Source organism: Aedes albopictus, chromosome 2 (genome assembly GCF_035046485.1).
Source record: "Aedes albopictus strain Foshan chromosome 2, AalbF5, whole genome shotgun sequence".
Taxonomy (NCBI): Eukaryota; Metazoa; Arthropoda; class Insecta; order Diptera; family Culicidae; genus Aedes; species Aedes albopictus.
Genome location: NC_085137.1, coordinates 447161612 through 447189258, shown reverse-complemented (window position 1 = coordinate 447189258; position 27647 = coordinate 447161612). Strand labels below are relative to the sequence as shown.

Below are 27647 nucleotides of genomic sequence, written 5' to 3'. Positions count from 1 at the left end.
CAAGCAGTCAGTAGTGTGCGGTAGTTCGGCAGCAGCAAAGTTCCGCGCGCTCGCTTTGCTAGATTTTTGCGATTTTTTTTCCTCTTCCCTCTGCGGGGCTCCGACGACGGGACGCAAAGCAGTCAGTAGTGTGCGGTAGTTCGGCAGCAGCAAAGTTTCGCGCGCTCGCTTTGCTAGATTTTTGCGATTTTTTTTTCCTCTTCCCTCTGCGGGGCTCCGACGACGGGACGCCAAGCAGTCAGTAGTGTGCGGTAGTTCGGCAGCAGCAGAGTTTCGCGCGCTCGCTTTGCTAGATTTTTGCGATTTTTTTTTCCTCTTCTCTGCGGGGCTCCGACGACGGGACGCCAAGCAGTCAGTAGTGTGCGGTAGTTCGGCAGCAGCAAAGTTTCGCGCGTTCGCTTTGCTAGATTTTTGCGATTTTCTTTCCCCTTCTCTCTGCGGGGCTCCGACGACGGGACGCCAAGCAGTCAGTAGTGTGCGGTAGTTCGGCAGCAGCAAAGTTTCGCGCGCTCGCTTTGCTAGATTTTTGCGATTTTTTTCCTCTTCTCTGCGGGGCTCCGACGACGGGACGCCAAGCAGTCAGTAGTGTGCGGTAGTTCGGCAGCAGCAAAGTTCCGCGCGCTCGCTTTGCTAGATTTTTGCGATTTTTTTTTCCTCTTCCCTCTGCGGGGCTCCGACGACGGGACGCAAAGCAGTCAGTAGTGTGCGGTAGTTCGGCAGCAGCAAAGTTTCGCGCGCTCGCTTTGCTAGATTTTTGCGATTTTCTTTCCCCTTCTCTCTGCGGGGCTCCGACGACGGGACGCCAAGCAGTCAGTAGTGTGCGGTAGTTCGGCAGCAGCAAAGTTTCGCGCGCTCGCTTTACTAGATTTTTGCGATTTTTTTTTCTCTTCTCTCTGCGGGGCTCCGACGACGGGACGAGTGTGCGCGCGCCGTGGTTCGAGTCGGTTCCGAATTTTTCGCTTCCCTTCGGCGCTAGTTTCGAATACACTTTTAGTTGATAATAAATATTTTCTTTCATTTTTTGCATTTACACAAAAGAGTGAAAAATGTTACTTCGGGTTCGCCGGTCGAGAAAAAATCCGGGAGCCGACAAGTGAGTCGCGTTCAGTGTATTTCTGTGTGGAATAGACTAAAGGTTTCTGCTCCCTAGTGGAGTGGAGACGCGCGATAGAATTTTCTTTTTGGCTAGTTCTTGCGTCGAAAAGTGGTCGGTTGTTAACGGCGGTTTGTGTATATTGATCCATTGTCAAATCATATCACCAACCATAGGTGACTCCCGGACTGACAATGTACCTTACCCTACTAACAAAAAATTCCTTCCTGAGACAAACGTGGAGATGCAGCGATTCGCGGTCTTTTTAACAACGTTTGTCTTACTAACATTCCCTTCCATCCTCGATGACCGTAAGGACGTGGCCGGCGCCGTTATTGACCTTATTAAAGTTGAGAGCTCTCGACCTGTGTACATTGAGAATAGTAAGCTAGTCCCAAGCCCTATTCATTGGTTCCTTGTGCAATTTCGATTACTCTGGTCAATCACGGAGTAGCAACTACGAATTGTGCGGTCATCTATGCTCATGCTCATGCTCATGCTTTACGGAAAGCTCATACCCGTGGCTTTCATATACCCGAGACCTTACCGTAGTAAATTATTTCCATGTGGGTGAAAAAATCGATCAAAAGTGCCGCTGCTTCAGAAAGCCGCAATTTGGTTCAATTCATGATTACCTACCCTAGTTTCCCCTAAATAACATTGCTCAAAAAATCAGCACCTTTCCCGGGTAGAGGTGAAATACTGACAATCAAAACGTGATATTGGTTTGATTGATATAAGAGATAAAAGATCTGAAAATGATATCTGAAAAATGTTTCTGGAACATCTGAACAATATCAAAATTTGATATTCCAAGATCAAGCGAATAGCTTGCTGCTATTGGTTAGATCTTATAAGATCTAATTATGATCTGATGATGATGTTTCAGGAGTAAATTTTAGATATTATTTTCAGATCTTTTATCTCTTATATCAATCAAACCAATATCACATTTTGATCTCAATATCAAAATATACTATTATCGAGCTCTTTTCCTCTACCCGGGTTGCTTGCAAGGCAACTGACAAATTGCAGTGTACGTCAAACGGGTGGTAGCGTTTAGCATGAGCCTAGTTGTCAAGCTGCTTTTAGCTTGTGATATTTCGTATACCCAAATATTCACAGTTCTGTATGCTGTTCCGAACCACGCGTACCTTACCTAATAGCGTCACAATTTCCACTGATTGGCCATCGTTATCTTGTCTCGTGAATCCAGCTTCCGCATGTCGTCATTCAGTGATCGATTAAATGTTGATTCTTATCAGGGTGGGAAAATGTCATAGTTGCATGTGTAGTACTTAACTTATAGATACGCGAAGCACCGATGACAGTCAGATTCGTCGCTAATATCTTGAAAGAGGTATACAAAGATTCACGGCCAAGATACAGAGAGATACCTTCCCGTGGCGAGAGTACTGATAAGAGGAACCGTTGTCCACAGAGAAGAAGATCTTTAGTTGTAAATAAAAGCAATCTGATTTGTTTGCGCATGGACTCTACAACTGATAACGGTGATTTAATTTCCGATTCTGAAGCTTTGTGCAAATACAGATTGTTGTAGGTACAAATATGTCCGACCGTTCGCTTGGGTGCCGTAACAAAGCGCGTCAGAAGATTAAACCTTATTTCAAATGCATGTTATTAGCTTAACCTGTTTAGATATGGAAGCCGGTACGCTTCTACGCGTTCGCCCCTATTTACTATTGGGCTATTTAAATGCCTTTTAGCAGATGTTAGCACCTGATTGGAATTCTGTTAGTTCAACTGGATATCGAAACGACATTCATTAGCACTAAATTAACGGAATCGGTTTACGGTTTTGGTAGATTTGGACCGATTTTGCTATACACATCTTTTCGGAACTCTTACATAATCACTTTCGTGCATATCGAGGTACTATAGTAGAAGAAATTTGGGATGCCTAATCATATAATGTGTGCCTAAGGTATCTACGATTTGAGTCTTATGTATAATAATGGTATCTATCTTTGATGGAAGCCAGCACATGTTCGTTCATTTCTGTAATTTGTTACTTTTCCAATCAAATGACAAATTTCCTTGTTACTTGAGGTGCTTCGATGGTAGTAAAAATCGGATTCAAAAAAAATGTGCTCATTTCATACTACTTCTGACGAATTCACACGTCAATTTCCTCTTTAAACAACAACATTTTAAATTCGTAAATTATTGACTTTGCACGGCAATATTTGTTTAACCCTAGTAGGATGTTGGGGTTAATATAACCCAGACAGGCACGCTAGACGCGTACTATGCCAGCACGGTGCGCCAAACCTAAAATCGTTTGAGGGTTAAATAATGAAGCAAATCTGAAACTTTGTTCAATCTTTTAAAGATGGTGTACGCAATTTGACACTAACCTAGAAATGTCTAGTGAAGACCGATCGGCATGTCGTGAAATTCACTAAGAACAAGGCTAAGAAGCATCTAAACCAACTAGTTCCACATTGCTACTCCCTTCCGATTTTGTTTTACACCCAGATTGGCTATGTATATATCGTATCTTTGCAGCGAGATATCTCGGTACCTCGATTAGCAAAATAGGACCTACAAGTAAAAAGTAGTAAACTCGAGTTTTCTACAATTTTGGTAGGAAATCCTAGTTGGGGAACATGTTCGGTATGAGTAAAAGTAGCATTTACTACATGTTTTGAGTGGAATTCCTTAGGGTACTAACCAACCAACCAACCGATCAGGCTAAGGCCGGGGTGGCCTCTGCTGTACATAGTAGCCGTCTCCATTCCACTCGGTTCATGGCAGTTTTTCTCCAGTTTCGCAATCTGCGTAGGGTCCGCAGATCGTCCTCCACTTGGTTGACCCACCTAGCTCGCTGTGCTCCACGTCTTCTTGTACCGGTCGGATGACTCTCGAAAACCATTTTAGTCGGGTTGCTATCCGACATAATGATGACGTGACCCGCCCACCGTAGCCTCCCGATTTTCGCGGTATGGACGATGGTTGGTTCTCTCAGCAGCTGATGCAGCTCGTGGTTCATTCGCCTTCTCCAAGTCCCGTCTTCCATCTGCACTCCGCCGTAGATGGTACGCAACACCTTCCGTTCGAAAACTCCAAGGGCACGTAGGGTCCATGTTTCGTGGTCATAGAGGACGACCGGTCTAATCAGCGTTTTGTAGATGGTTAACTTCGTGTTACGGCGAACTTTATTCGATCGCAGAGTTCTGCGGAGTCCAAAGTAAGCACGATTTCCTGCCACAATGCGCCTCTGAATTTCTCTGCTGGTGTCGTTGTCGGCGGTACCAGTGAGCCCAAGTACACAAATTCTTCAACCGCCTCGATTTCATCACCGTCGATATGAATTCGGGGTGCCAGGCGCGCTGATTCTTCCCTGGAGCCCTTTGCCACCAAGTACTTTGTCTTCGACACATTAATGACTAATCCGATTCGTCTGGCTTCACTCTTTAGTCGGATGTACGTTTCCGGCATCGTCTCAAATTTACGAGCAATAATATCAATATCATCAGCGAAACCAAGCAGCTGAACGGACTTTGTGAAAATCGTTCCACTCGTTTTTATCCCCGCTCTCCTAATTACACCTTCTAACGCACTGTTGAACAGCAAGCACGCAAGACCATGCCCTTGCCGTAACCCTCTGCGAGATTCGAAGGGATTCGAGAGTGTCCCTGATACTCGAACTACGCACATCACTCGATCCATCGTCGCCTTGATCAACCGTGTCAGTTTATCCGGGAATCCGTATTCGTGCATAATCTGCCATAACTGTTCTCGATCGATTGTATCATACGCCGATTTGAAATCGATGAACAAGTGATGTGTGGGCACGTTGTATTCGCGGCATTTCTGCAACACCCGGCGGATGGCGAACATCTGGTCCGTTGTAGCGCGTTCACCCATAAATCCAGCCTGATATTGCCCCACGAACTCTCTTGCAATCGGTGATAGTCGGCGGCATAAAATTTGAGAGAGTATCTTGTAGGCAGCGCTCAGTAGTGTCGCCCTTTTTGTAGATGGGACACACGATACCTTCCATCCATTCCTCCGGTAATACTTCCTCCTCCCAAATCTTGGTAATGGCCCAGTGTAGTGCTCTCACCAGTGCTTCTCCACCGTATTTTAGAAGCTCGCTTGGTAGTTGATCTGCTCCAGCGGCTTTGTTGTTTTTCAACCGGCCAACCTCCTTCTCAATCTCTTGGAGGTTAGGGGCCGGAAGTCTTTCGTCCTGTGCACATACTCCTAGATCAGTTACCACGCCACCTACGGTACTTGCAACGTCGCCATTGAGGTGCTCATCGTAATGCTGCCACCACCTCTCGACCACCTCACGCTCGCTCGTGAGAATATTCCCGTGATTATCTCGGCACATGTCGGCTTGTGGCACAAAGCCTCTGCGCGAGCGGTTCAGCTTCTCGTAGAACTTTCGTGTGTCCTTAGCGCGGTACAGCTCTTCCATCGCTTCGCGATCTCGTTCTTCCTGCTGGCGCTTCTTCATCGGAAGACTGAGCTCTGCCTGTTCCGCGCTTGTTTGAAACGTGCCTCGTTCGCTCTCGTACGGTGTTGCAGCATTCTCGCCCATGCTGCATTCTTCTCGTTTTTCAACTGTTCACATTCGCCGTCGTACCAGTCGTTTCTGTGATTCGGAGTCGCGAAGCCTAGTGCTGCGGCCGAGGTACTACCTATGGCGGATCGGATGTCCCTCCAGCCATCTTCAAGTGTAGCTGCGCCAAGCTGCTCTTGCGTTGGTAGGGCCACTGCTAACTTCTGCGCGTAGTCTTGAGCCACTTCTACGTTACGCAGCTGCTCGATGTTGAGCCGCGGCGTTCGACTTCGACGCGTGGTGATAACTGTCGAAAGTTTTGAGCGCACGCATACAGCGACTAAGTAGTGATCCGAATCTATATTCGCACTGCGGTATGTGCGGACATTGGTTATATCCGAGAAGAATTTACCGTCGATTAGAATGTGTTCGATTTGATTTTCTGTTTGTTGGTCGGGTAAAGGCTTGGCACGGTAAAGGCTGGGTATGTTGCACAATTCAGATCCCATCGTGATCCACTAGCCTCTGCCCAGCAACTCCTATCCCTACCTCCACGCGGTACCGGCCGGAAACTATGAGCAACTTTAGGGAAGATCGGGTAACCAACCCCGGTGGAAACTTTGGTCGTAGGCTGACAGGGAAGGGGGGTTTGCTTCGGTAAACCTGAGCGTCTGTTCTCCAGGAGGAGCGGCTCACAACAGCGTCTGATCCCCATGTTAGGGGCGGCTGATCTACGTCCGAGTGCCAGGGAAGGACTCTAAGCTCAACTGTGCACTATGGTCCTCCGGAAAGTAGGGGGTTGGTGTCAGGCCCTACGAGCCAGCCGTAAAAACCCATTGTAATGGAAAATCAGCAACAGAATAATACGAACCGAGACCAACGGCAACGACCCCAGCGAACAAAAAGGACTTGCGATTGGAAACTCGGTACGTGGAACTGCCGATCTCTCAACTTCATTGGGAGCACCCGCATACTCGCCGATCTACTGAAGGACCGCGGGTTCGGCATCGTAGCGCTGCAGGATCCAGATGCAGATGTGTTGGACAGGATCCATGGTGCGAACGTTTAGAGGTAATCATACCATCTACCAGAGCTGCGGCAATACACGCGAGCTGGGAACAGCTTTCATCGTGATGGGTGATATGCAGAGGCGCGTGATCGGTTGGTGGCCGATCGACGAAAGAAAGGACGCATTTTACGCGCAGCTCGAACGCGAGTACGATCGCTGCCCAAGCCACGACGTCAAGATCATCATAGGTGATTTGAACGCTCAGGTAGGCCAGGAGGAGGAATTCAGACCGACGATTGGTAAGTTCAGTGCCCACCAGCAGACGAACGAAAACGGCCTACGACTCATTGATTTCGCCGCCTCCAAAAATATGGCCATACGTAGCACCTTTTTCCAACACAGCCTCCCTTATCGTTACACCTGGAGACCACCACGGCAAACAGAATCTTAAATCGACCACGTTCTGATTGACGAACGGCATTTATCCGACATTATCGACGTCAGGACCTATCGTGGCGCCAACATCGACTCCGACCTCTATCTGGTGATGGTCAAACTGCGCCCAAAACTCCCCATCATCAACAATGTACGGTACCGGCGACCGCCACGGTACAACCTAGAGCGACTGAAGCAATCGGATGTCGCCTCAGCATACGCGCAGAATCTCGAGGCCGCGTTGCCAGACGAGGGCGAGCTCGATGAGGACTGCTGGAGTACAGTGAAAGCAGCCATCAACGATGCAGCCGAGAGCACCATCGCGTACATGGAAAGGAATCGACGGAACGAATGGTTCGACGAAGAGTGCAGAACGGTTTTGGAGGAGAAGAATGCAGCGATGCTGCAGCAAGGAACTCGACAGAACATGGAACGTTATAAACAGAAGCGGAAACAGCATACTCGCCTCTTTCGGGAGAAAAAGTGCCGCCTGGAAGAAGCGGAGTGTGAAGAAATGGAACTGCTGTACCGTTCCCAAGAAACACGGAAGTTCTATCAGAAGCTCAACGCATCCCGCAACGGCTTCGTGCCGCGAGCCGAAATATGCAGGGATAGAGACGGAGGCCTCTTGACGGATGGACGTGAGGTGATCGAAAGGTGGAAGCAGCACTTCGATCAGCATCTGAACGGCGTGGAGAACGTAGGCACGGGAGCCAACGGCAACGGAGGAAACGACGACGCCAGTGCAGCGGAGGACGGAAATGAACCAACTTCCACGCTGAGGGAAGTTAAGGATGCCATTCACCAGCTCAAAACCAACAAAGCAGCTGGTAAGGATGGTATCGCAGCCGAACTCATCAAGATGGGCCCAGAAAAGTTGGCCACCTGTATGCATCGGCTGATAGTCAGGATCTGGGAAGCCGAACAGCTACCGGAGGAGTGGAAGGAAGGGGTAATCTGCCCCATTCACAAGAAAGGCGACCATTTGGAATGTGAGAACTTCAGGGCGATCACTATTTTGAATGCTGTCTATAAAGTGCTATCCCAGAGCTATGGAGAATCATGGACGAAAACGGCTTTCCTGGGAAGCTTACTAGACTGATTAAAGCAACGATGGACGGTGTGCAAAACTGCATAAGGGTTTCGGGTGAACTATCTAGTTCATTCGAATCTCGCCGGGGACTGCGACAAGGTGATGGCCTCTCATACCTACTCTTCAACATCGCTCTGGAAGGTGTGATGCGACGAGCCGGGCTCAACAGCCGGGGTACGATTTTCACAAAATCCGGTCAATTTGTGTGCTTTGCGGACGACATGGACATTATTGCAAGAACATTTGGAACGGTGGCAGAGCTGTACATCCGCCTGAAACGCGAATCAGCAAAGGTCGGACTGGTGGTGAATGCCTCAAAAACAAAGTACATGCTGGTAGGCGGAGCCGAAAACGACCGGATCCGTCTGGGTAGTAATGTTACGATAGACGGGGATACTTTCGAGGTGGTGGAGGAATTCGTCTACCTCGGATCCTTACTGACGGCTGACAACAACGTGAGCCGTGAAATTCGGAGGCGCATCATCAGCGGAAGTCGGGCCTACTACGGAAGAAACTGCGGTCGAAAAAGATTCACCCACGCACCAAATGCACCATGTACAAAACGCTAATAAGACCGGTTATCCTCTACGGACACGAGACATGGACCATGCTCGAGGAGGACCTGCAAGCACTCGGAGTTTTCAAGCGACGCGTGCTAAGGACGATCTTCGGCGGTGTGCAGGAGAACGGTGTGTGACGGAGAAGAATGAATCACGAGCTCGCTGCACTTTACGGCGAACCCAGCATCCAGAAGGTGGCCAAAGCCGGAATGATACGGTGGGCAGGGCATGTTGCAAGAATACCGGACAACAACCCTGCAAAGCTGGTGTTTGAAACTGATCCGGTTGGCACAAGAAGGCGTGGAGCGCAGAGAGCACGATGGGCGGACCAGGTGGAGCGTGACTTGGCGAGCATCGGGCGCGACCGAGGATGGAGAGCGGCAGCCACGAACCGTGTATTGTGGCATACTAAATGATTCAGAATCGCGCGCGAGTTTACTCACGCAGGAGCGGTTTATGAGTGTGCTTTGAGTGTGATTTTACCAACACTGCACTTGAGAAGTTCTTCTCTCTCCGTTTCTGGCTCAGACCTCTTGGTCCATAAAACTAGAAGTTCTTCGTCAGCGAATATCAGACTGATTTTTATAAGGACTGGTCAACGACTAATCAGATTTGTATCCTGAGAATGATCGTGGACACATTTTGGAAGTAAAACTTGCAGACGTACTACCTAATACCATTTGAGTTCAACAAAACCAAATTAAAAGTGCATACTATGTAGTACGATTGGCTATTACAAATTAAATACTAGACTAAATATGACTAAATATTCATTTACCTTAGTTCATCAAAGTCTTGAATGGAGATCCGAGTAAAGTTTTTTTTTTTCATTCAGTCATCTTCAAATGAATCACTAGCACCATTATCACTGCCGAGTCAACTATATCTCACTTAATTACCACACCCTTTTCAAACCATCTGTCTTTTTTCATCTCCAAGATCCACACAACGCACATTGCCCAGCAACGTTATCCACCACCCGACTGGGCGTAAGTACAACACAAGTTACCATTCGCGTTCAAAAAGTGAAGGCCACCACGATAATCTAATTATCTTCTATCCCAAATAAACGAGATATCACTGAATCCGCTAGTGCTGCTGCTCCTACTGCCACTGCCATTGCACCATGAAATCATAATCATCAATGATCACCATCATCAACCGTCATCATCGTCATCATCACCGTATGAGTACAACAAACAACCGACGCCGATACGCCGAACCCGTTTCGCATCAAAGCACACGGAGGCCTAGTTGTTTACCTACATGATTCGCCCAAAACTCCCACACTCTCCGACCCTTCTTCTGCGGTGAACCTTCCCAGAACTTATGCTCGTCACGCGCCAACTAATCAACGCCCCGATTATTATCCGTCTACTGGTGGCGCCTTGGAACAGAGCTTTTCCCCATAACGCAGTTTATCGGTCATCATTATGCTTGAAGAACTACACTCGCGAAACTTACACTCGACCGACCGACCGACCGGGACTAGCGCGGCTCCGTATGCAGATTCATCGACGGTCATCTAGCTACTGATAAGAGATTCAACCCATCCCGGTGAAGTGGAGCTGATGATGAAGATGCTGATGGGGGGCTGGCTGATGGTGTTGGGTTGGTCGCTCTTCCAAGATTCCTTGCTCGTTCCTAGTTTCTCTTGGATGTATTTTTTCTGCCATAGACGCAAGGTATCGTACGCACCTACCTTAAAGGAGCACACATTCAAAGTGTGAGTGTGGGTGTAGGGGATGGTGGAACCAGTACAGTGTTTGCATGAGAGTTTCTTCGAAGTCATAAGGTCATTTATTACAACAATGTTAATTTTCCTGGGTTTCTTGGTAATCCCACAACTTCGGAAAAAGGGGCGTCTATAACCAAAACAGGCCAATCGTACAACTATTCAACTAGACCTGGCAGAGGTTGAGTTTTATCCAGTGCCTGCCTCAGCACGGTATTTATACACAAAATCACGTAGTTTAGCGGAAATTCCATTGCAAAAAGCCTAGTTTTGTACCAGTTGGAATGTAACGCCAGAAAAGAAGGCAAAAGAAAAATCCACCAAGGAAGAAGATCACAAAACGCCAATGAGTACCATTTTCCGTATTCACCTCACTGGACCTCTACAGAAATCCCTCTATTACACGATTCAACATCAATTTCCCTCAGTCTTAATTTCACTTGTTCTGTTGGCATTCAACTAGAAACTCCTGAGAGGAAAAGTTTGACTTAAAGTTTTTAATGATCTATTTTCTAGATTTGCAGATGCAGATACCATATTTTTGTCGAAAGTTTGTCAAACTATCTTCGAGACACGTTTTGCCTCTCTTGTACACCAAAGTGTACTGAACTGAAAGGCTACATGTTCACTCAAAAAAAGAATTTTCGATAGAAGGCTCGGACGGTCAAGTCACATATACCAGTCAACTCAGTTCGACGAATTGAGGTGGTGTCTGTATGTGTGTGTATGTGTGTATGTATGTCTGTGTACAAAAAAGTCGCTCACTTTTAAGGCACTTTCCATTGACCGATTTTTCGTATTACAGCTAGAATCGAACCGGAATTTTACCGCATTGTTTGCTATTAAAAATAAATGGTCCGGATCGGTCAAAGCGTTCCGGAGTTATGGCCGTTTCAGTGATCTGGACCAGCACCGGTAGAACTGATCGTATATGAAACTGAACCAAGCCCCATCAAACTGCGGCTATTTGTGTAACCTTCAGCATTGTTGACGAATTTTGTGGGGGAATCAACAGTGGAGACCAGAAATTCCACGATATTGGCCCAAAATTCAAAATGGCGGCCTAATATTTAACCCTCTAATACCCAATCCCGCCTTTAGACGGGGTATAGTTTGAGCATTTTTGTAATTTTTGTTTCGTGGAAAACCATTTTTTTTATATTTTTGGCTAATATTTAGGACTGTTCTGTATATCTCAAAATGGTTTTTGGTGTAGTTTAGAGCGTATTTACATTTTTTTTTAATCATTGAAAAATTGATGTTTTAGTCACCGTTTAGAAGTCATTGTTTATTTTGTATTGAATCGCTACAATTAACATATTTTAATTTTTTCCCATATCATTCTATCCTTGTTTAATAGTTCAAGGGAATTGAATACACTCTAAAATTATTTTCCTTAAAACTACACGGAAAATAAAATTTTCTGTGAAAAAAATTTAAAATAATAATATTTCAACAATAATCATAAAATCTCGAAATGTTTTCATCTCAAAAAATCCGTTTCCCAAATTGGCTTCCAGGAAAAATATAAAAGTGTGGGGATGTTCAAAAATAAAAATTAGAAAAATCAAAAACTGAAATTCACGAAATCGAGAATTAAAAAGAATCATCTTCCAAAACATATTTAAATCGATTTTAGATGACGAAAAATGATATTTAGATCAAAATCAAAAATTTGGGTATTAGAGGGTTAAGATAGCGGCTCCAAATTCAAGATGGAGGCTGCTTAATTGCGTTTTAGGCTCTAAAACCATGCAATATAGGTGTATTTGGTATGAGGAAGATGAAATGGTGGCCATAATATCCACGATGGCGGTCTAAAATCCAAGGTGGAGGCTCAAAATTCAAGATGGTGTCTGATCAATGGAGTTTTAGGCCCTTAAACTATGAAATATGGGTATATTTGATATGGGCAAGTTAAAAAATAACGACCAGAATTTCCAAGGTGGCGGACTTGCATCCAAAATGGCGGCTCAAAATTCAAGATTGTGGCTTTTTCTAAGAGTTTCAGGCCTAAACATCGAAAGCCAGATGAACGATGTGATTTCTAGTGCCATGAAATCGATTTTGTTTATCATAGGAAAGCACGATATTCATCAACATGTCACTTGAAATGGGTTTTTAAAGGCACGAGAAAAGGTGCCATTGCCGCTAGGTGAATTAGTTAGATTTTTTTACAAAAGCTATTTATTCCAAAGACGCTGATCAAAAACGAAGTACAGTCATGTCAATTGATAGTTATTGGAGACTATTCTCAACTAGTCACACTTCACAAGATCATTGCCTAAAATGGTATATGTAATTTAGTCTGTTACTTTTGTTTGGAAATATGATAAACCAGAATTAATGCCTGTGGGGATATTTTTTTTACTATCGTACAAATTGGTACGAAGGTTCTCAGAATTAATGATTTTTTTTCCATAGGTGGGATTCATCCCAAATAACACACATGTCACCGAAGAGTCACGGCGGCGCAGGTTTTTGTTGTGCAGAAGTAACTGTGACTTACTTCTAGCAAGTAAGTTCATTTGTTAGAAGTAAGTCACAGTGACTTCTGCGTAACAAAAACCTGCGCCGCCGTGACTCTTCGGTGACAAGTGTGTTACTTGGGATATATATAAGAACATAAATTAAATTGAAAAAAAAAATCAGGGTCGCCTAAAAACAAACATTTTCCACAGACACCACTTACTTTGGAAAACCATAACTCAAGAATAAAGCATCATAGACACATTTCTGTTTTGTTTGTGAAATCATAAGCAAATTGTCTCAGCAATTTAAAAAAAAATACAAAATAGAAATTGTTTTCCTCAATTTTTTCACTGTTAAGGAAAATCGGTAGGAAAAGTCGGAAAAACTATTTTCGAAGTCTGGAAAAATTCCCAAAAAAAAAAATATATTTTTGAAAGCAAATTTTATAAGCTACATTCTGCAAAATTTTCAAGATACGGTTTTTCTCCGTACCTGAGTTATGACTAATCCAGACTTTGCTTAGGACTAATCCAGAATTTTCTGCACGATTTCTTTCAAAATTTTATCCAGTAGAACACAATGCCCAGGTAAAAATTTGATGCTGTACAAACGTTTCTCCAACTATTTTAAATCAGCCTTCATTTGAACAAAAGCTGAGCACAAGAGGAACAATCCTTTATTCAGCTCCTGAACATCTAGATTTGGTGATTCTATTCAACCTTTAGCTGATTTGAGGTTCATTGGAAAGCTGATTTAAAGCTTGATATGCGCTTAATCAGTAATTAGCTAAATTTATTAATTGTTTATAATAAAATTAAAACACTTTCGTGAGCCTATTTTTACTATTAGCTGCGTCTATTTCCAGAAGAGATGTTTAGGAATGTATGAGTCTAAATAGTCAAGAACATAAGTTGAATTAAGTCTGTATTGAGGCAGAAGAAGCGATGTGGACTTCACGAAAACATGTTTGAGTCAGCTGTCAAAAAATATTTGATTAAAGGTCGAACAACAAATTCAGATTAATTCTGCATGTTGGTGTTTGTTTCAAAGCTGGTTACCCAGATGAATAACATACTATTCAGCTTGATATTCAGCCATCTAAGTATTGTTGATTAAAAGGTTGAACAGCCTATGACATCATTAAACAAATATTGTTCAGCTAATAATCTCACTCTTCAGCATTCATTGTTAGTTGGGTGGAAACCCATTCGAAGATTTTTTGTAAATGTCTACATAATGTTTTTTATGACTAACTGAAGTTTTTTCAGTAAGCTTATTAGCAATGTTCTACGGGGTATGAATGGGTTTGCGTAAAACTTGGTATTTTTCGGCTTTGTCACAGAAAAGCGTTGATTATTTTAGATCATTGCCAACGTTTCGATCATGTGGTTGGGATCTTCATCAGGGCTCGAAGTGAATCAGCTTCCAAACTTTCAAACAAATTAACTTCATCTCGGCCAGCACGAACAGATGTGTTCCCAAAGTGCCAAGTATTGTGACCCGAACTGTGTACCCACCCACCATTTTAATCGCGGTGCTAGTTTCCAATGAAACAAGTGCGGTGCAAAACAAAAAACAACATTCCACCGTGTACACGATTCTCAACAAGTTGATTCACATCGAGCCCTGATGAAGATCTCAACCACAGGATCGAAACGTTGGCAATGATCTATAACAATCAACGCTTTTCTGCGATTGAAAGCCGATAAATACCAAGTCTTATTAGCAATCTTGAATGGATATGGATCTCTATTCATCTAAGAATAAACCATCAGTTGTATTGTCCCGAGTATATTCTTGCCAGAGTTTTTCGAAAAGCGTTTTATATACTCATCTCAGAAAATAATCTTAGACAAATGTCAATTGACGTATTCCCGGAAGGATTCTTGGAAGAATTTTTGAAGGTATTCTCGTAAAAGCCTTGAAACTATTACTGGAGGAAACCCTCGAGGTGTCCTTGTAAGAATTTCTGAAAGAATATCCCTAGAGACATCCCTAGAGAGATGGAATTCTTTGAAAACTCCTAGAATTCACCTCATGGAATTCCAGGACGAATAGCTGGAATGTATAAAAAAAAGTCCGGATGAAATTAAAAATCAATTCTTAGAGGAATTTATGATGCATTTTCTAGAAAAATTTCGGGAGGAAACTCAGAGAGAAATCCGAAAGTGTCTTCTCAGGGTTAATTCCTGAAAAATTTCCTGAAGAAATGTCAGAAAGAGCTTCTAGCATGTAAGTACTTATATATTTAAAGTAAGTCACAGTGACCATAATAGAATAACAGGATATATTCCTGAAAGAACTGCAGGACGAATTTCTGAAGAAACTCCTTAGCAGGAGCCACAGGAGGTATTGTTGGAGGAATTCATGGACGGATTCCTAAATAAATCTTTGGACGAACTTCTTGAAGATTTCTCGGAGACAATTGTGAATAAAATCCTGGAAAACTTCTTGGAAAATTTCCAGACTACCGTATCCCTATAAAATTATCTTTAAGTATTCCAAAACAAATCGCTGGAGGAATTCTTCTAGAAAGCCTTCAGGTAATTCAAAACATCTTCAGTTATCTATGGAAAAATTTATGGGTGAATCCTTGGAAAACAAGATAAACGGATTTCTGAAATATCTGACCGAGCCCCTGAAAAAGTTTTTCCAGAGAGAATTTCGAGAATCACTACAGGTATGCCTGGAGAAATCTGAAAGAAATCCTAGAGCAATCCCTGAACGAATTCCAGGAGAAATCCCTAGAAAAATTCCAGGAGAAATCCCTAGAGGAATTCCTGTAGGAATTCCTGGAGGAATTTCTGGAAGTATACATGTAGGAATCCCTGGATGAATTCCTGGAGGAATCTTTAGAGCAAATATAAGAGGAATCCTTGGGGAAATTTCTGAAGAAATCGCTGTATGAATCCCGGGAGGAATTCCTAGACAAATTTGTGGAGGAATCCTTCGAGCAATTTTTGGACGAACTCCTGGAGAAATTTGTAGAGGATTTCTTGGAGAAATTTTTGGAGGATTTCCTTTAAAAATCCATGAAGCAATTACTAGAAAAATCTCTGAAGGAAATCCTGTAGGAACTTCTGGACAAATTCCTGACGTGATCCCTGGAGAAATTCCTGGACGAATTCCTGGAGTATTCTCTCGATAAATTTCTAGACAAATCCCTGGATGAATCTGTGGAGGAATTCCTAAAGAAATTCCTGGAAGAATTGCTGCAGGAATACCTGGAGGAAACCCTGGAGAAATCTCTGAAGGAATTCCAGGACAAATCACAGAAACTTCTGGATGAATTCCTGGAGCAAACCCTAGGGGAAATCCTGGAGGAAGCCCTGGATAAATTCCTGAAGGATTCCCTAGAAGAATTCTGGGAGGAACCCCTGGATAAATTTCTGAAGAAACCTCTAGAGAAATGTCTGGAGCAATTCTTTGAGAAACTTCTGGTGAAATTCTTGGGAGAATCCCTGGAGAGTTCTTGAAACAAATATCCTGGAGAAATCCCTGAAGAAATTTCTGGAGGAATGCCTGCAGGTACTTCTGGATCTGGACAAATTCCTGGCGGAATTCCAGTAAGAATTCATGGAGAAATCCCTAGAGGAATTTTTGGCTCTACCCCATTTGACATAATGCATTTTGGCATAAAATCCATTTGACATAACGGCTATTTTGTATAATGGCCATTTGGCATAACAAGGATTATGCACATTCTTACCAAGGCGGCTGTTCCTCGTATGATTCCAAACGGCTTTATGCCAAATGGCCTATATGCTAAATGGCATTATGCAAAATGGCATTTTGCAAAATAGCGTTATGCCAAATGGGGTAGTGCCAAATTTTTGGGGTACTGCCGCAGAACTATTCCTCTGTTTGGCATTTCATATATTATTTCCGGTGAGTTCGTTCCTGCTTATGTTGTTGTGCTTGCTTTTTTTGTAAAATAAGATGGGTCTTAGTTTTTGTATACTTACAATCAATAAGTAAGTATTCCATTCATGAACGAGAAAAATAGGTAGGTTATGAGGGAAAACTATGATATGATACTTTTTTGATATTATAAAACATTTGGTATAAAACAACTATTTTTGAGAGTGGAGGGAAATAAGAGCTGTCAGTCGAAACATAATGGTTGGGAAGAGTGGAGATGCCAACTTCTTATTATAACTTTTATGTGGAGAATGACAGATTCTTCTTTTTCACATTCATTGGGGCATCCTCCAATGCAAAAGCTTGCACTATATATAATTGTATGATTTTGGTTGTATAATTATAATGTTCTGCTTGATCTAATCACATTGGATGGACAGCCCATTGCTATCGGGCTTTGTACCGTGCTACAATGAATGGAAACCATCATCATCACTGCCGCAGAACTAATCTTAGAATAATTCCTGGATGAATATCAGGAATCCCTGGAGAAATGTCTGAAGAAATTCCTAAGGGAATTCTTAGAGGAATATCTGGATGAATTACTGGAGGAATCTTTGGAAGAATTCCTGGAGGAATCTCTGGAAGAGTCATTACAGGGAACCCTGTAGGAATTACTGGTAAATTCCTGGAGGACTGTCTGGTGGAATTTCTGAAGGAGTCCGTGAAATAATTCCTGGAGAAATCTCTGAATGAATACTTGAAGGAATTCCTGGAGGAGAAACTCCTGGGTAGATTTCTGGAGGAAACCCTGGCGGAATCCCTAGAAAAAATCCTAGAGGAGTTTCTGAAGAAATTCTTGAACGAACTTCTGAAGGAATTCCTGGAGGATTTTCGGGAAAAGATCCCCGAAGAATTGCTGTAGCAATTCTAGAGGTCTTCTTGGTGGAATTCCTGGAAGAGTCTCTAAGGAAATGCTTGGATGGAATGCCTGGAGGAATATCTTTAATAATTCCTGGAAAAAAAAAATCAGGGAACAATTCCTTCTGAAGGAATCCCTGGAGGATTTCCTGGGGAATTCTTGAAGAAATCTTTGGAGGAATTCCTCACAGGAGAAATTCATGCAGGAATCCCTAGTGAATTCTTGATATAATGCAAGAAGGTATTCCCAAAAGAATTCTTGGAGGAATTCCTAGAGAATTCCATAGAGGAAGAAATTTCTGTAGATATACCTGTATTAATTGCTGGAGGAATCTCTAGACAAATTTCTTGAAAAATCTCCAGAGGAATTTCTGGAGTAATGTCTGGAGGAATTTCTTGAACAATCACTGGAGAACTTTCAGGTAGAATCCCTAGAGGAATTCCTGGAGGTATCTCCAGAGAAATATCTGGAGGAACCTCTGGCAGAATTGCTACAGGAATCTCTAGCGGAATTTTTAGAGGGATTCCTGAACGAATTCCTGTACGAATTTTTAAACGAATCCCTGAAGGAATTCTCAGAGGATTCCTGGAACAATCCCTTGAGAAATTCCCGAAGGAATCCCAGGAAGAAACCTAAGGATCAATTTCTGAGGGAATTCCAGAGAAGGAGTTTCTGAAGAAATCCCAGGAGGAAGTATTGAAGAAATAGTTGGAATTCTTGAAGAAATCCTGAAGGAATCCTGAAAAGAGTACGTAGACGAACTCTTGGAGGAATCCCTGTAGCAATTGCTGAAGGAATCCCTGGAGGAGTTCCTGAAGAAACCCCAGGAGGAATCTCAAACGCAATGCCAAGAAGAATCCCTAAGGAAATCTTCAAGCAGTTCCTGGAGGAGATTTTGAAAGAATTCCAGAAGGAATTGCTGAAGGAGTCCCAAAAAGAGTGCTTGGGGGCATTTTTAAAATAATCGCGAGAGTCTTGAGATCCTGAAAAAAAAACCCCGAAGGAATTCTCGGGTGAATTCCTGGAGGAATTCTCGGAGGAATTTCTGAAGAAACCCCATGAGGAATCCCGAAAGTAATTCCATGAGGAATTCCAAGAGTTTTCTTAGCGAATTTCCGGAAGAATTTCTGTAGGAATACCTGGATAAAAAAAACCTGAAGAAATCCACATCTGCACTAATTTTTAGACTAATTACTTGTTGAAGGAACAATTGGATGGACTCCTAAAAGATTTTTTGTACAAAATTTTTGTGGAATCCCTAAATTCATTCTTGAAGGAATCTTTGGAGGAATCAAAAAGGATGAAACAAAAAGTATTATTATTGTTATACATAGTCCATAGTTATTCACATTTTCCAACTCGTGCATATATAATCATCAGTAATGAAAGTAAACCAAGTTGAAACCTCAAACCACGGGAGATTACTGTACCAGAGCCAGCAGAACCGTACTCAATAAGCGCACTCCAAGTAAATAGCTCCTAGGTCCAAGAGAGTAAAAAAGCACAAAACCCAACCAATCGAACTAAAAACGCTGTGTGTACGAACCCCCTTCATCGTGAAACATCATCGCCCAGACTAGTTATCATCAGTAGCAATGATCGTAACAACAAAAAACGGCTTCGTGTTCATATCCGGTTCCACTGCGTTTTAGGAGTTCAAAGGGTTTGGCACCGGCTTCCTGGAATGTTATGTTACACAACAAAATATGAACCTAGCTTTTTCTCAGCCTCGAACCCCCCCAATGCTGGCGCTGCTTGGTAGGGGAACAGAGCCCAAAATGCCAAGATGGGGTAAAATGGCCCAACTCATAAAATCACTCCTGCTTGGGACTTGACCATTTCTATAGGTGAACGGTGTCAAGATATGTTTACATAAAACATTCTTCTAGAAGCTAGGTCGCCAAACCCACGGAAAATCTTTTGATTTCCCAACGAAAATTGGCAACTTCCGGTTTTCCGTGCTTGCAATTAAGGTTTTCTGGTGATTTTATTATCAGCCAAGTGTTTCCAAGAAGATTGAGGCACACATGGAGGCGCATGGTTGTTGATATCTACGCTATCCATGTTAGGCGTCATTCAAATATGACTGTTGAAGCGCGGGGAGTGATTCAATCACGACACTAATTCTTTGTAGCAGATATAAAACCGTTGTTTGGTTGATCAGCTCAAACTGAAATCAAGTTTATTCATCATTAATTATTTCTCCTAAACTAATGTAAATTCACTTACAAATCTTAGTGTTTCTATTCCGGTAGGTTTCAAACCATTTACAAACTACTTCGATCTTCTCCGCTAAACTACTTCGAAACAATGCACTGTTGTGCCTACTGAGTTATTATTTGCGCTAAGTTATTGATAGGGTTGCCAGCCCAACTTGGCGCGCCAACATTCCCACCCCCGTAACACTACATATTCTATGAAGTTTTACTACAAATTTCCAGAGCGTGCACATCGCTGGTTACCCTATCGGTCTCTGCTTTGATGTAGCAAAGGATGGTGCAACAATTGACATCTTTCTATTCCACACTCATACGCATTACGCATTTTGACAAACTCTAGTGGAATGACGACCTAAACAACATCGACACAATTTCAATTCTCCTACTAGAGTCCATCGACGGCAAACATCATACGACTTAAACTCGTTACAGTCCTGAACACTATGATATCGGGCCCTACAAATGAAACATTTTCGTGTCTGATTTTCTGTTGCCAAATTCGATTCCGAAGCCGCGTCTAGCTGCAACTCATCGTCCTGTACCTGCACAGTTGATAGGTTCGACCCAGTAAAAGTAACCTCGCACGCCACCTCTACTATCTCTGCCATGAATTCATTCAGAGTCTTCAATGAAGATGGAGAGTGCTGCCGTTTATATTTTGCCCATTTCAGCCGCATTTCACTCGGAAGCTTACCCTCTAGCTCCTGCAAGAGAGTTGGGTTTCGTAGATGTTCTTGTAGATTCATTGCCTTCAGATGATCCACTAGATTTTGGATTGCCATTCCATAATCGATAACGGTTTCCAAACGTTCGATCTCAGGAGACGGCATTGCTCGGGTCTTATTTATCAATGAATTTATGATAACGGTAGGGCGCCCATATAACATTTCCAACGTAGCTATCACTTTCGGCACCAACTCGGGAAGTAGTAAACGGCTTCGTACATACTCCAGAGCTTGCCCTCTCAAACATCGTTGTAACCTCACCAGATTTTCAGCATTACTGTAGCCGCATGCTGCTGTTGTATTCCTATATTGGCTGAAGAAAACAGGCCATTCTTCAGGATTCCCCGCGAAGGTAGGTAAATCCATTGTCATCACTTGGCGAGCGCATACCTGTTCGGGCGTTGGGGAACATTTCGACGGCAGTGGTGAATTTGATGGAACAAACTGAAAGGGAGCTGGTGCTGAAATTTCATCTGCACTGTCTAGAACAGCCTCCCCGTCTGATGTGATCGTACTGCAACTGGTTTCGTTATCAGAATCATCGGCATTTTCAAGTTGTAATCGGGACCGCATCAGATTATAACTTTTTCGGGCAAGCGCTAGCTCAACAGCTTCTCGTTCGGCTATGGCTTTTAGTTTGATCGTACATTCTCTCTGCAAATATTCCAATTCGAGCTCTATTATCCTCGCTGCTCGCGCATCGCTGGGGTCGCCTCTCGGAGTGTTCTTCGCCGTGTCGTTCTTATTACAATCCATATCGATACAATGCTTTGCGGTGGTTGAAATAAGATTTTTTGAATTTGTTGAAGCGCGGGGAGTGATTCAATCACGACACTAATTCTTTGTAGCAGATATAAAACCGTTGTTTGGTTGATCAGCTCAAACTGAAATCAAGTTTATTCATCATTAATTATTTCTCCTAAACTAATGTAAATTCACTTACAAATCTTAGTGTTTCTATTCCGGTAGGTTTCAAACCATTTACAAACTACTTCGATCTTCTCCGCTAAACTACTTCGAAACAATGCACTGTTGTGCCTACTGAGTTATTATTTGCGCTAAGTTATTGATAGGGTTGCCAGCCCAACTTGGCGCGCCAACAATGACGACCATCGTTTTACGGGGAGGGGGCGACACTTCATTTATTGAGTATATGAAACAAGCGGGACAGAGGAAAGGAAGGAAGTCTGAAATGCTCAAAAACTAATGGACGTAATTTTTGAATGTTTTCATGAAGTGGCATCTTACCCCATGGCAGATGGCCTTTTTGCACCACTTCCGTTTTACGAACCAGTTTTTGAAATCGCTGAAAATCGATGAAAATGCAATAGTTTAGTGAATATTTTTGCTGAAGCATCGAGCAAATATTGTCTACAGGGTGCGGCAGGAAAAAATGCGAAAAGTTCAAGGCACTATTACACGCTAAATATAGGATATATATGTGTATTTTTTCATGACAGTGTATCTGTCAATGTCTATATTCTAGCACTGAAAAATAAAAATGAACACATTTGATGTTTAACATGTGATAATGTAGGCCTAATTAGCGGATATCAATAAACTGCGCGCCCAATGGTCATTAAACAAAATGACTATAACAGTAACAAAATTAGCTCAAATTCGATGAACAACCAGACCACACTGATCCAGAGCCATGTAGTTTCACATACCAGATGAAATAAGTACATATATTTGATGATATTGTAGAGAAAATCAATAATTTTGTTTTATCAGATGCGAAATTTAGCGACCTGTGCGATTTTCTGCGGTTTGAAAATTCTGGTTGTCTTCATCTTCAGGCGCCGCCCTGTGAAGGTTAGTGACCAAAATGGGAAATTTTTTAATTAACTTTTCAGAAAACTAGCCTATTATAGATCATGGAACGTTGAAACATAGATTGGTTAATGTCAAATGGACGAAAATGAGGTTTGAAGTTGAAAAACACTTTCGCATTTTTTCCTGCCGCATACTGTAGTTGCTGTTACCACTTCAAGAGCCTAACAAATGAGCAACAAATCTTTGAAAACGATGAAAGTTTGAAAAGTGGCATCTTACCCCACTTTCCCCTACTACACTCAGAAGAAATTGCTAAGCGAACAGGGTAAAATTTGATCAAAGGACACCCACACGCTTTCACGGGTGTGCGTTTTCTGGCTTTTCCCTGTTCTGGCGGCTGCTTACTGTACCTACCTAGCAAGCAAACGGGGTGCCTTTTCCGGGAAAATCAGCTGAATGCGATTACTGGTTCGATTAGAACACGGCGGTGTGCGCGTACGTGTATAACTGTATCATTCTTCTTCTTTATGGCTCTACGTTTCCACTGGAACTTGGCCTGCCTCTCTTCAACTTAGTGTTCTTTGAGCACTTCCACAGTTATTAATGAATGGCTTTCTTTGCCTGCCATAGCTTGAATCTGTAGATTGTTGTGACAAGTACAATGATACACTATGGCCAGGGTGTCGCGAAAATTTTGCTGACCGGAACTAGAATTAAACCCGCCGTCTCCGGATAGGCTGTAACTGTATCAAAGATAACTAAATTCCATGGTGTATGTAAATTGTTTGTTTAATTACACCCTGAGATTTTAATTAACTTATATGTGGCTTTTGTTACGTTGAATATAACTAACGAATGCAACAGTTAGAATATCGAGTGACTAAGTCAGTTAATACATAAATTTAAAAACATGTATTTTTTGTGTTACTGTTTAACTCCGTTACCACCTGAAATATCCCTCTTCAGCTCTGGGCAAACAAGTTCACCCTCGTCCGACGCGACGACGCTTATTAGGCTACCGAAACCAATTTCATAGGCGCTTACGGATTGTTCATAAACTAGGTAGACCAAATTTTGGTCATTTCAGACCCACCCCTCTTCCTCCCTGCTAGACTTTAGTCCGTACAAAAATGTGAAAACCTGCCAAATGTGACTTTGACCAGATTCTCCCTTCCCCCTTAAAGTATACGTGGTATATGAACGGTCCCTTATAGGCATACTTAGTGACCGGCTGTTGTATGTCGTCAGTGCATCACCTTGTTAATCCGGGTGCAGCTATTCATTAACTTCGCCATCATCATCTCTCCATTGCTGTACGTGTACGCTAAGCTCTGTCTGGTGGCGGTCTCGCTACGGTGTCTGAATGTGTTAATCCGAATAATGAACCTCGAACAGACGACCGACGGTGCGGGGACACCGGCCGTTGAAATTAATTGCTCCTCAAATCCTGCGGCCTGGGTAAGCTCCTTCCATTTTGCCTGCTAAGAAAATAAATCTTTATTTGTGGTCCTAAAGTAACGCTGGCTACTGGAATGGAAGAAAAGTAAGACTTTAAAATTCATAAAATTCAAATCGACAAAACATTATCTTTCATCTTCAGTTTTTAACCTTTTATTCTGTTTTACAATTTTCAGTTTTATAGCTTCTGTCTTCCATCTTCTATGGAACCTGGAAGTTATGGTTCTGTCGTCTGTTTTCTGTTATTCCATTTTTATCATCTTACTTCTGTTTTCTGCCGTCTATTTTCTATCTTTTGCTTTCATCTTCTATCTTCTATCTTCTATCTTCTATCTTCTATCTTCTACCTTCTATCTTCTATCTTCTATCTTCTATCTTCTATCTTCTATCTTCTATCTTTTATCTTCTATCTTCTATCTTCTATCTTCTATCTTCTATCTTCTATCTTCTATCTTCTATCTTCTATCTTCTATCTTCTATCTTCTATCTTCTATCTTCTATCTTCTATCTTCTATCTTCTATCTTTTATCTTCTATCTTCTATCTTCTATCTTCTATCTTCTATCTTCTATCTTCTATCTTCTATCTTCTATCTTCTATCTTCTATCTTCTATCTTCTATCTTCTATCTTCTATCTTCTATCTTCTATCTTCTATCTTCTATCTTCTATCTTCTATCTTCTATCTTCTATCTTCTATCTTCTATCTTCTATCTTCTATCTTCTATCTTCTATCTTCTATCTTCTATCTTCTATCTTCTATCTTCTATCCTCTATCTTCTATCATCTTCTATCTTCTATCTTCTATCTTCTATCTTCTATCTTCTATCTTCTATCTTCTATCTTCTATCTTCTATCTTCTATCTTCTATCTTCTATCTTCTATCTTCTATCTTCTATCTTCTATCTTCTATCTTCTATCTTCTATCTTCTATCTTCTATCTTCTATCTTCTATCTTCTATCTTCTATCTTCTATCTTCTATCTTCTATCTTCTATCTTCTATCTTCTATCTTCTATCTTCTATCATCTTCTATCTTCTATCTTCTATCTTCTATCTTCTATCTTCTATCTTCTATCTTCTATCTTCTATCTTCTATCTTCTATCTTCTATCTTCTATCTTCTATCTTCTATCTTCTATCTTCTATCTTCTATCTTCTATCTTCTATCTTCTATCTTCTATCTTCTATCTTCTATCTTCTATCTTCTACCTTCTATCTTCTATCTTCTATCTTCTATCTTCTATCTTCTATCTTCTATCTTCTATCTTCTATCTTCTATCTTCTATCTTCTATCTTCTATCTTCTATCTTCTATCTTCTATCTTCTATCTTCTATCTTCTATCTTCTATCTTCTATCTTCTATCTTCTATCTTCTATCTTCTATCTTCTATCTTCTATCTTCTATCTTCTATCTTCTATCTTCTATCTTCTATCTTCTATCTTCTATCTTCTATCTTCTATCTTCTATCTTCTATCTTCTATCTTCTATCTTCTATCTTCTATCTTCTATCTTCTATCTTCTATCTTCTATCTTCTATCTTCTATCTTCTATCTTCTATCTTCTATCTTCTATCTTCTATCTTCTATCTTCTATCTTCTATCTTCTATCTTCTATCTTCTATCTTCTATCTTCTATCTTCTATCTTCTATCTTCTATCTTCTATCTTCTATCTTCTATCTTCTATCTTCTATCTTCTATCTTCTATCTTCTATCTTCTATCTTCTATCTTCTATCTTCTATCTTCTATCTTCTATCTTCTATCTTCTATCTTCTATCTTCTATCTTCTATCTTCTATCTTCTATCTTCTATCTTCTATCTTCTATCTTCTATCTTCTATCTTCTATCTTCTATCTTCTATCTTCTATCTTCTATCTTCTATCTTCTATCTTCTATCTTCTATCTTCTATCTTCTATCTTCTATCTTCTATCTTCTATCTTCTATCTTCTATCTTCTATCTTCTATCTTCTATCTTCTATCTTCTATCTTCTATCTTCTATCTTCTATCTTCTATCTTCTAACTTCTATCTTCTATCTTCTATCTTCTATCTTCTATCTTCTATCTTCTATCTTCTATCTTCTATCTTCTATCTTCTATCTTCTATCTTCTATCTTCTATCTTCTATCTTCTATCTTCTATCTTCTATCTTCTATCTTCTATCTTCTATCTTCTATCTTCTATCTTCTATCTTCTATCTTCTATCTTCTATCTTCTATCTTCTATCTTCTATCTTCTATCTTCTATCTTCTATCTTCTATCTTCTATCTTCTATCTTCTATCTTCTATCTTCTATCTTCTATCTTCTATCTTCTATCTTCTATCTTCTATCTTCTATCTTCTATCTTCTATCTTCTATCTTCTATCTTCTATCTTCTATCTTCTATCTTCTATCTTCTATCTCCTATCTCCTATCTTCTATCTTCTATCTTCTATCTTCTATCTTCTATCTTCTATCTTCTATCTTCTATCTTCTATCTTCTATCTTCTATCTTCTATCTTCTATCTTCTATCTTCTATCTTCTATCTTCTATCTTCTATCTTCTATCTTCTATCTTCTATCTTCTATCTTCTATCTTCTATCTTCTATCTTCTATCTTCTATCTTCTATCTTCTATCTTCTATCTTCTATCTTCTGTCTTCTGTCTTCTATCTTCTATCTTCTATCTTCTATCTTCTATCTTCTATCTTCTATCTTCTATCTTCCGACTTTTCGACGTCTGTAATTTGCTTTTTATTTTGACTTCGATTTACATTATTTTATTAACTGTCTCCTAATTTACGTCTTTACGTCTTTTTATCAACGTCTATTGATTGTCTTCTGTCTCTTGGACTTTTTTTTTATTTACCGTATGCCTTCCGTCTTCTATCTTGAAAGTTCTGTTTTCTACCATCTCATCTAGCCTGCTCATTACTTCTATTATATGTTTCCATCTACTGCTAATTGTGTTCTATCTTCTGTCTTTCTTTTATCTTTTATCTTCGAATTTTTATTCTCTATTATCTCTACATTCTTCTTTTTGCAGCCTCTGTCTGTTGTCTTATGAGTTCTGTTTTACTATCTAGTGTACTCTGTCTTTTGTTTCCAGTTTAACTACGATGTTTTGTTTTCTGTATTCAGCATTTTATCTTCCATCATCTTTTCTTACTTTTTATCCTCTATTTGTTTTTTTTTGTTTTGTTTTTTTAATCTAAGACGTTTCTCTTTTATCTTCCTGTATGCTGCCTCCAATATTCTTTTTCATGTCTTATATTTTACGTAATCTGTTTTCTATCTTCTCTAGCTATCTTACATTGTCAGTTTCCCTCCACTGTCATTTGTTTTCTGTCTTCTGTATTCTATTGTATTTTCTATCTTTTGTGTTTTCTCGTTTGTCTGTCTGTTGTCTTTTGACTTCTGTCTGCTGATTTCAATTTTTTATTCTTAACTAGCCTTCGTCAAGAATAGCAAAAGGTGTTATATAATCCGGGATGTTCTACGTGTTTCAAACTGTCATGTAGTAAAGTCCTTCAAATCTACAAGAACAATTGTATGTATTTTCGCCACAAATAATAGCATTGCATAACCTACTGAGATTCAAGAATTAATAATAATTGGCAACACTGTTCAATTACGGTTGTGAACGATATCGAGCGCATTATTATTTATGTTTTTTCGTGTTCCATCGTGTTTATATTCGTTCTGTACAGTGCTTACGTTCGATAAGTGGATTCTTTGTGTTTTAACTGTGAACTGCTGTGCATTCACCCAGATAAAGTGCT

At 41.2% G+C, this 27647-nt stretch overlaps 1 protein-coding gene across 2 annotated transcripts in view; it reads right to left on the bottom strand.

Annotated features, from left to right (window-relative positions):
• LOC109409995 (diuretic hormone receptor) overlaps window positions 1-10337 on the bottom strand; it is a 206979-nt gene extending 196642 nt beyond the window's left edge. The window contains exon 1 of one of the 2 annotated variants that reach the window (XM_062853834.1): window positions 9984-10337. The gene's annotated coding sequence lies outside the window, so the exon portion shown is untranslated. The remainder of the gene's footprint in view (window positions 1-9983) is intronic. The other variant, XM_019683524.3, reaches the window with a different exon arrangement.
• Window positions 10338-27647: the final 17310 nt, after the last annotated feature.